The 9,353-nt window shown below is 39.5% G+C and overlaps 2 pseudogenes; one reads left to right on the top strand and one right to left on the bottom strand.

Annotated features, from left to right (window-relative positions):
* Window positions 1-690: 690 nt before the first annotated feature.
* Window positions 691-2,410, bottom strand: LOC131675961 (DEAD-box helicase Dbp80-like; annotated as a pseudogene).
* Window positions 2,411-5,655: 3,245 nt separating this feature from the next.
* Window positions 5,656-6,996, top strand: LOC131675960 (DEAD-box helicase Dbp80-like; annotated as a pseudogene).
* The last annotated feature ends 2,357 nt before the right edge of the window (window positions 6,997-9,353 follow it).

Here is a 9,353-nt window from a genome sequence, read left to right as displayed (position 1 = left end):
TCATAATCAGTTCGGTCATAAAAATTAATTAAGCCCTTTTATAAATTGTTGTAAAATCGCTATCAAAGTTCTTCATAATCAAATGTTGCGTTATGTACGTGCTCGGGTAGATATTTGTTAATGGAAAACATGAAATTTCAATTTGTTACATTTTGCAGTTAGGCCCTTTTCAAATGTTTGGATAGAACTGGGTAGAGCTAAATTGTAATTGTAAATTTATTAGATTACGATACTCTGTTGGTTACATTTGTATACCTTATGTCAGGTAAAGAAAGAAAAAAAAATAAAAAAAAATATAATAAAATTATAAATTCAGAATCAAAACAAGTATGACCCAAAAAAGCTCCTACGCCTTTCACCAGTAGCTGGTCGAAAACACATTACGGTGCGATCTTTTCAATTTCGTCCGAATTCTCCGCGTTTAGCAACTGAATCTTTTTCCGGAAGTGTTTTTTGATTGATCTTGCAAATCATCATGCTTCGATCACTGCCCACTAGGTTGATGGTGATTCCGTTCTGTTAAAGAAGTGGGAAGAAATACAATCTATAGGATCACGAGAATGAGTCACACTTACCGAATCTACCGGTGCGTCTAATTCGATGTAGATACGTTTCGCAATCGGCTCGTCCCTGCTGATCCATCGGCAGGTCGAAGTTGACGACAATGGTCACCTGTTCGACGTCGATTACCTAAGACGAAAGAATCTCTCCGTAACCTGGTGCTGTAGCCAGAATCAAGTGGTGGAACTTACCCCTGGACAAAACGTTCGTTATAATCTGTACCTTCTCTAGTCCGGTTCGGAATCGATCCAGAGCGTCCAACCGTTGCTCCACCGTCAGATCACCGGACAGTACCGCTACCGAGTAACCATCCTGGGACAGCCTGCCGGTCAACCAACCGGCCGTTTTGCGTACCTGTTTCGATCGATTAACAGTTCTGATAATAAGTTTACTTGGAGTTTACAACTGTCCTATACATCATATGACAGAAAATGATCGCTTGTCCGACGGTAATCACACAATTTCTCGTCCTGGTTGCGGAACTTGACGTAGTACTGTTTGATGTTATCGAGTGATTTTTTGCTCCCGCGCCTGCCGAATGACTATCGGATTGGGTACGATGTATTAGGCAAACTCCATCACCTCGCGCTCGTACGTGGCCAAGAAGAACACCGACCATAACACCCGCCTCGTCCAGTACAAAAAGGGAAAACTAGGTCGTACGTCCTGAACTTTATACCCCAGTCCATTAGCTTGCCGGGTGTTCCGATGATGATATGATTAGTCAGCTTCGCCCCTTTGATGGTCTCCTCACCGCGAACGGCGTAAGGAAGTTTGATTTCCGGACAAAACTTTGCCATTTTGGCAGCTACTTCCCCTTCTGAATTGCCAGCTCATACGTGGGGGAAAGGCAAATCACCTGCAGATAGTTTTTTAACTGATGGACTCAACTGAGCAGTGCCAGCACGAAGGCAGCGGTTTTTTCTATTCCCGACTGACTCTGGGTGATTATATTCCGTGGCGGACCGGTCAACAGAGTAGGTAGAGCCATCTCCTGAATCTTGGAAGGGGCGTTGAAACCCATCGCATAGACTCTCTGTAGTAATTCCTGCTTCATGTGCAAAGCTTCGAAAGTTTTAACCAACCAATCCTTCCGCTGCACCTCCAGATCCAGCTTTGATTCTACTAGACCTTAACGAACATCTTTCATTAGCAAACTTGCATCCGCCGGGCTAAAAGATTAGTCATGGATAATTTTAAAGCTGATACTGAATATTTCGGGAGAAAATTTAGAATATGACGTAAGCAACAATGAGATTCTCTTTGGGGTCTTTCTCTTCTGTTTATTACTCGGTCGTTTCAATATTTAGTATTCAACTCTTTGCCTAATATTTTAGTAAAAACCATCGGCTATGTACTGGAAAATTAGTGCAAAGTGTTATAGTGACGTCATAATAATCGAAGGAGAATGTAAACAAAGAGAGGCTCTCAATGTTCCTTATGTCCTAATCATAATTTTCTGCAGATTTCGACTTACTTGAATGCCTCTGCATCTTCCGCGGAGGAAGCTGTTTCTCCATTTTCTCTTGCAGCTTGTTTTTCTTCTGGAGCTGCTAGAGTCAGAATTTCCGTAGCTACCGAACTCCAAACATCAGGTGCAGCTTTGGTTCTACTGCCGGTGGACTAGGTTTTTCCGCATTCTCTTTCTCTGGACTGCCAGCCGCCGGCTCTGAATCCTTATCCTTGGTGATATGTACTCAGTTCGCTAACCTATTTGTATTAAAAAGAAAAATTCAAATCCCATCCCAATGATCGCTTCAAAAATAGGTTATAACAAAAAACACTTACCGAGTGCAGAAATTTCTTGATCCGTCGTCTTGTTGACCCAGTTATCGGCAGCGCTTGCCATCGTTTCGATCGGGTATTAAAATTCAATAGCAAGGTACAAAGTATGGGAAATCGTCCTGAATCAGCACGGGTACTGTCCCTCGGGTGGTTTATTCCCTGCAATTCGCTGAAATTTTGACCAGAGCGACCTTGCGGAAAAAACGATGCCTTCTTTTGCCTGCTCACTTCCCTGCCATGAAACCGATGATGAGCGCTTATTCCAAACGGTTAGCCGATTGAACATGACGTGCCATTATGTTTGTTCTGTGAATTGATAAGGACATCTGGATATGCAAAGGAATGTTTGGAGGAGGGCTGCTACTAGTAAATACATACCGAAAGAGAAAGTCCTTTCCGAGCATATTGATGTTGTGTTTTCTGTTGATCCATTATCACTGCGTTCTCTTGCTGGGTGATTACCATGATATTATGTTGTTGGTGTTCGATCTGAAAAAAATCATAATAAAAAATATCCGTAAATGAGTGAATTCGAGCTTTTTAAAGAAGAATAGGGTATTACATTACAATGTACTAAACACGGTACTGATCCTTTCGAAATAAAAAAAGGTAATAAAAATGCCTCACCTTGCCGCACCAACTGAATAAAAAAGTCCTCCTGCACACCGCATGGTACAGTATAGTATGCTGCTGCTACTGTGTTTGAATGTGCTGTTGCTATCTTTTTTGCAGTTGGTCAATGGTCTTCTACATTTGGCTTGGATCTATTGCACTAATTGCGGTTGCTGACCAGGTTGTACCGTCGGCTGATCGTTATTGCTACCGACCTTTAGGATGATGTTCATGGTCTGGAGGAAATCTTAATTTTCTGATGTTATGGTTGAAGGTGGTTCTGCTGCTGAGCTTGCTGTGAAATGTTGGCGATAAGCACTCGAATAGTGATTGCTTGCTGCTGCTGGAATGGAATCACGAGCACTGTGGAGGCAGTGATATTTTCATGCAAGGAACTGGTAGGAACCAAGGCTGGAATATGACTTTTGTGCTTGACTCCGATTTCTCTAAATCAGGAACGCAACCGCTGGTAAAAAATAGTGGCAGACAAGTTTTAATGTGCCGATGAAATGTTTTCCGATGTGTCCATCATTCGTAAACTCCTGTTGTTCGTTTGAGCAGTAATTGCTATGTGGCTATTGCTGGATTTGGAGTTGTTGGTACTGCTGCGGTTGCATCGATTTAATGTTGATTGGCTGATTGCCAGATCCAGGATGTTGAGACAAGATTAGTTGAGCTGATTTGCTTTGTTCGGGTGTGCTGCAAATAATATTAATTATTTAAATTTAATTGTTTAAAACTAGAAACCATCACACTTCCAGTAATATTTTTAAACTTACCATTCAAATTCGATATATTGAATTTCTAAACTACGAAATATTGACAGGTTGCGATGAAAAAAATACAAAAAATTACCAATCTTGTGTTTTCTTATATTTTTTCATTGCAACCTGTCAAAATTTCGCGAGCCTCCGTGCGAAATAATACCACTGACCATTATTTCGCAAGGAAAAAGTTTGCCTTGGTGACAGCGCATAGAAAGCAGCGCCGTCTCGCGGAAGTATTATGAGACTTATCGTTTGTCGAACCGTGTCTCAGCTAACTTCATTTTTCGTTATCGTTTTCGCGAGAGCTGCGTACCGCTTACGAAATGGAAACGAAAAAAATTTTCGCGAACATTTCGCGACGTTTTTTATGCATAAGCTAAGTATGCACCTCTTGCGAAATGAAATTTCCTATACAAAACCTATGCATAAAAAACGTCGCGAAATGCTCGCGAAAAAAAATTTCGTTTCCATTTCGTAAGCGGTACGCAGCTCTCGCGAAAACGATAACGAAAATTGCAGTTAGCCGAGACACGGCTCGACAAACGATAAGTTTCATAATACTTCCGCGAGACAGCGCTGCTTTCTATGCGCTGTCACCAAGGCAAACTTTTTCCTTGCGAAATAATGGTCAGAGGTATTATTTCGCACGGAGGCTCGCGAAATTTTGACAGGTTGCAATGACAAAATATAAAAAAACTCGATTGGAAATTTTTTGTATTTTTTTCATCGCAAATTGTCAAAATTTCGTAATTTTAGAGATTCAATATTTTGAATTTGAATGGTAAGTTTAGAAATATTATTGGAAGCGTGATTGTTTCTAGTTTTAAACAATTAAATTTAAATAATTAATATTATTTACAGCACACCCGAACAAAGCGGCCGCCGGAGCAGTATCTTTTGTCAGTGGCAGAACCAGCAGCCATCGATCCACTTTGGAACAACAACCAGATGCTACAAATTAGCTCAACTAATCTGGTCTCAACATCCTGGCTCTCGCAATCAGACAAACAACATTAAAGGACGATTCAGACGATACATCAACTTCCGTCATCGTCACCGTTCCGTCAGGATAAGTTACATGCAGTTAAATGGAGGCATTCACACAACATCAACGGCACGGAATGTTTTGACGTACGGCACGTGTGAACGGGCACAAGAGAAAAGTATTAAACTTATCCTGACGGAACGTTGACGTTCCGGTAACGTTGGCGGAAGCTGATGTATCGTCTGAATCAGGCTTAAATCGATACAACTGCAGCAGTACCGACAACTCCAAATCCAGCAGCAGCCAACAACCCCTCAAAAAAGAACCACATAGCAATTACAGCTCAAACAAACAACAGGAGTTTACGAATGATGGACACATCGGAAAACATTTTATCGGCACATTCTGCTTAAAACTTGTCTGCCGCTATTTTTACCAGTGATTGCCTTCATAATTTAGAGAAATCAAAGTCAAGCACAAACGTCACATTCCAGCGTTGGTTCCTACCAGTTCCTTGCATGAAAATATCACTGCCTCCACAGTGCTCGTGATTCCATTCCAGCAAGCAATCACTATTCCAGTGCAACATTTCACAGCAAGCTGAGCAACCGCCTTCAACCATAAAAGAAGGCATCGTTTTTTCCGCAAAGTCGCTCTGGTCAAAATTTCAGCGAATCGCAAGGAATAAACCACCCGAGGGACAGTACCGATAACTGGGTTAAAAAGGCGGAGGATCAAGAAATGTCTGCACTCGGTAAGTGTTGTTTTATTATAACCTATTTTTGAAGCGATCATTGGGATGGGATTTGAATTTTTCTTTTCAATACAAATAGGTTAGCGAACTGAGTACATATCACCAAGGATAAGGAATCACAGTCCAGGGAAAGAGAATGCGGAAAAACCTAGTCCACCGACAGTAGAACCAAAGCTGGTTACTCCCGTAGAATGCCTGCACCAGCAGTTTTGAGTTCGGTAGCTACGGAAATTCTGACTAACAGCTCCTGAAGAAAAACAATATTGAAACGACCGACTAATAAACAGAAGAGAATCTCATTGTTGCTTACGTCCTATTCTAAATTTTCTGCCGAAATATTTAGTATCAGCTTTAAAATATCCATCTTTTAGCCCGGCGGATGCAAGTTTTCTAATGAAAGATGGTCGTTAAGGTCTAGTAGAATCAAAGCTGGATCTGGAGGTGCAGCGGAAGGATTCTTCTTCGCCGGTTGGTTGATTAAAACTTTCGAAGCTTTGCACATGAAGCCGGAATTTTTTCAGGGAGTCTATGCGATGGGTTTCAACGCCCCTTCCAAGATTCAGGAGACGACTCTACCTACTCTGTTGGCCGGTCCGCCACGGAATATAATCGCCCAGACCCAGTGCTGGCAATGCTCAGTTTAGTCCATCAGTTAAAAAACTATCTGCAGGTGGTTTGCATTTCCCTCACGTATGAGCTGGCAATTCAGAAGGGGGAAGTAGCTGCCAAAATACCAAAGTTTTGTCCAGAAATCAAAATTCCTTACGCCGTTCGCGAGGAGATCGTCAAAGGGGCGAAGCTGACTAATCATATCATCGGAACACCCGGGAAGCTAATGGACTGGGGTATAAAGTTCAGGACGTACGACCTAGAAGTTTTCCCTTTTTGTACTGGACGAGGCGGGTGTTTTGGTCGCTGTTCTTCTTGGCCACGTACGAGCGTGAGGTGATGGAGTTTGCCGAGTACATCGTACCCAATCCGATCGTCATTCGGCTGGCGCGGGAGCAGGAATCACTCGATAACATCAAACAGTACTACGTCAAGTGTCAACCAGGACGAGAAATTGTGTGATTACCGTCGGACAAGCGATCATTTTCTGTCATATGATGTATAGGACAGTTGTAAACTCCAAGTAAACCTATTTTCGAAACTGTTAATCGATCGAAACAGGTATGCAAAACGGCCGGTTGGTTGACCGGCCGGATGTCCCAGGATGGTCACTCGGTAGCGGTACTGTCCGATGATCTAACGGTGGAACAACGGTTGGACGCTTTGGATCGATTACGAAATGGACTAGAGAAGGTACAGATTATAACGAACGTTTTGTCCGGGGGTAAGTTCCGCTACTTGATTCTGGTTACAACACTAGGTTACAGAGAGATTCTTTCACCTTAGGTATCGACGTCGAACAGGTGACCATTGTCGTTAACTTCGACCTGCCGATGGATCAGCAGGGACGCGCCGATTGCGAAACGTATCTACATCGAATTAGACGTACCGGTAGATTGGGTCATTGTGACTCATTCTTGTGATCCTGTTTCGATTCTGAATTTATAATTTTATTTAGCTCTACCCAGTTTTATCCCAACATTTAAAAAGGGCTTAACTGCAAAATGTAGCAAATTGAATTTTCATGTTTTCCATTAACAAATATCTACTCGAGCACGTACACAACGCATTAGTTGATTATGAAGAATATTGGTAGCGATTTCACAACATTTTTTTTAAGAGGGCTTAATTGATTTTTGTGACCAAACTGATTATGAAAAGACCTAACTGATTGGAAAGTGCCTAACTAGCAATACAGTCTTTTTCATAATTTACATACAGGGCCAATCTGATTTTATGATGTCAGTGGGGTAAATCTGACCATCAAATTAGAATTCAGTTAATTCGTCTAACTTTCGGTGTAGTATCAGACTTGAACAGCATTTTTTGTGTGAGGTATACTGTCGTTATACGCATAATTGTCCCATGTATATAGGGAATCCCATAGAACATGGGACAAATATGCGTATTACGGCAGTATACAAGTAGTAGCAATATGCGCAATCAAAAGAAATAAATTAGTATCAATTTTACAAATAGGATTATAATGAATCTGACCTTTGACAATTTTTCAATGTTTACGTTTTGCAGATAAGCCCTTTTTAAATGTTTGGTAGAGTTGGTTTCCATACGTTCTATGCTACTTACGACTTAATAAATTTTTTGTCTGAATTAATTCATCAATTTATTTATTAATTTAATTATTTATTGGTGTATTAATTTATCTATGTATTTATTTATTATTCATTTATATTTTGTCAGTGTAGATGTAGTCGCACAATCCTTTCTGATTATTTAGGTTAAATTTCCCTTAACCCATTATGACTCAGCGAATGAAATTTCATACGCAAAAACAACACATTTCTGGATCATACTTGTTATACAATAAAGGCGTGTTCGAGCTTTTGGCCTTCTGTGAACGTTAATTAATACTCTTTAATTTATAATGTGTATGATCAATACTCTTTTTTTTTTTATTAAATTCGATTGTGTTTTCGAATGTCATAGTTGGCCAAATTTCAAACCAAAATATGAACAACACATATAATTAAATTTCTCTTCCAAATCACTAATTCTTGTTTCGGATTGAGAACGAATGGCCATGAGAAGTGTGAAAGATGTGACTCACTGCGAAAAAATGGAAGAAATTGGTGAAACAATTGCGAAAATTCTCCTGCTAGTTCATGGTATGAAATTTCATACGCTAGGCTGAACCGATATCTTTTTTTCCTACACTCAAAAAAATGTAAACGTTATGCCTATTGATTTTACACATAGATTTTTGCAATTAGCGGGGGCAGATAGACACTATTTGCTGGCACATAAACCTAATGTGTGTATTTACAGGAAATATTAATCTTATATTCACATTTCATAACTATAAGACACATAAAACTCAATTCTATAACAATACGCACATATAACTTAGGTGTATGCATACATAGTTTATACAGTTGACACATAGAAGGTATGTGTGCGAGTGATAACATTAGCATTTCTTCTTCATATAGATTTTAAGTGGTTTGAAGCAAATAGAATTAACGTTTGGATTTTTTTCGGTGTAAGGCAAAATTATTTCCTCTTTAGGACCCGGAGGAAAACTCACAACTTTCTCGCTGATTTTAACGTTGAATCAGTGCATTCAAGGCTAACAAATGCTGAATACGTTGCAAATCGTGCCTGGTTCTAACCAGAATATTTTTTATGTAAATTCTCTTAAGAAAATGTTCTTTTTCTTAAAATTATTACAAAGTTTGAGGGAAAGATGGTTTGATGCAACGAACCAACAAAACGGAATGAGAGAGGAGAGAAGTGTTAAAATCATTCAAAAAAGCTGCTAAATGAATTTTATCGCAAGGTTGAAGATACTATTCGTTTTTATGCTAAATATAAGGATATTAGCCGAATTTTCTCTGTAATAATTATTTGATACCCTATCAACCCAGCGTATGAAATTTCATATGCTAGTTTTTTTCGCACCAAAACATTCCAAACGGGTTATTTTATTTTTTCCATACTTAATCCTGCATAATATGAGGGCTCACGAAGCTGATTAGCGGGTCTGACAGTGAAAAATTTAAAAAATCAAATTGTTATTTTTGCATATTTTGGATCCCTAAGATTAGAAAAATATATCCAAGAAAGGTTTTCCTCGAATTCAACTTGGTTCGACTGCTAGAGCCTATCACACTACCAACTATCAATTTTCATATGAGGGTGAAAAAATCGGGGGCTGATAAAATCGGGTCTTTTAATATATAATATTTAACATTTAATATTATATTTAATATTTATTGTTGAATATTTAACGTTTGATATTTAATATATAAAATGTAATATT

Source organism: Topomyia yanbarensis, chromosome 1 (genome assembly GCF_030247195.1).
Source record: "Topomyia yanbarensis strain Yona2022 chromosome 1, ASM3024719v1, whole genome shotgun sequence".
Classification (NCBI taxonomy): domain Eukaryota; kingdom Metazoa; phylum Arthropoda; class Insecta; order Diptera; family Culicidae; genus Topomyia; species Topomyia yanbarensis.
Note: the sequence above shows the minus strand (reverse complement) of the source record. Positions and strands in the feature narration are given on the sequence as shown.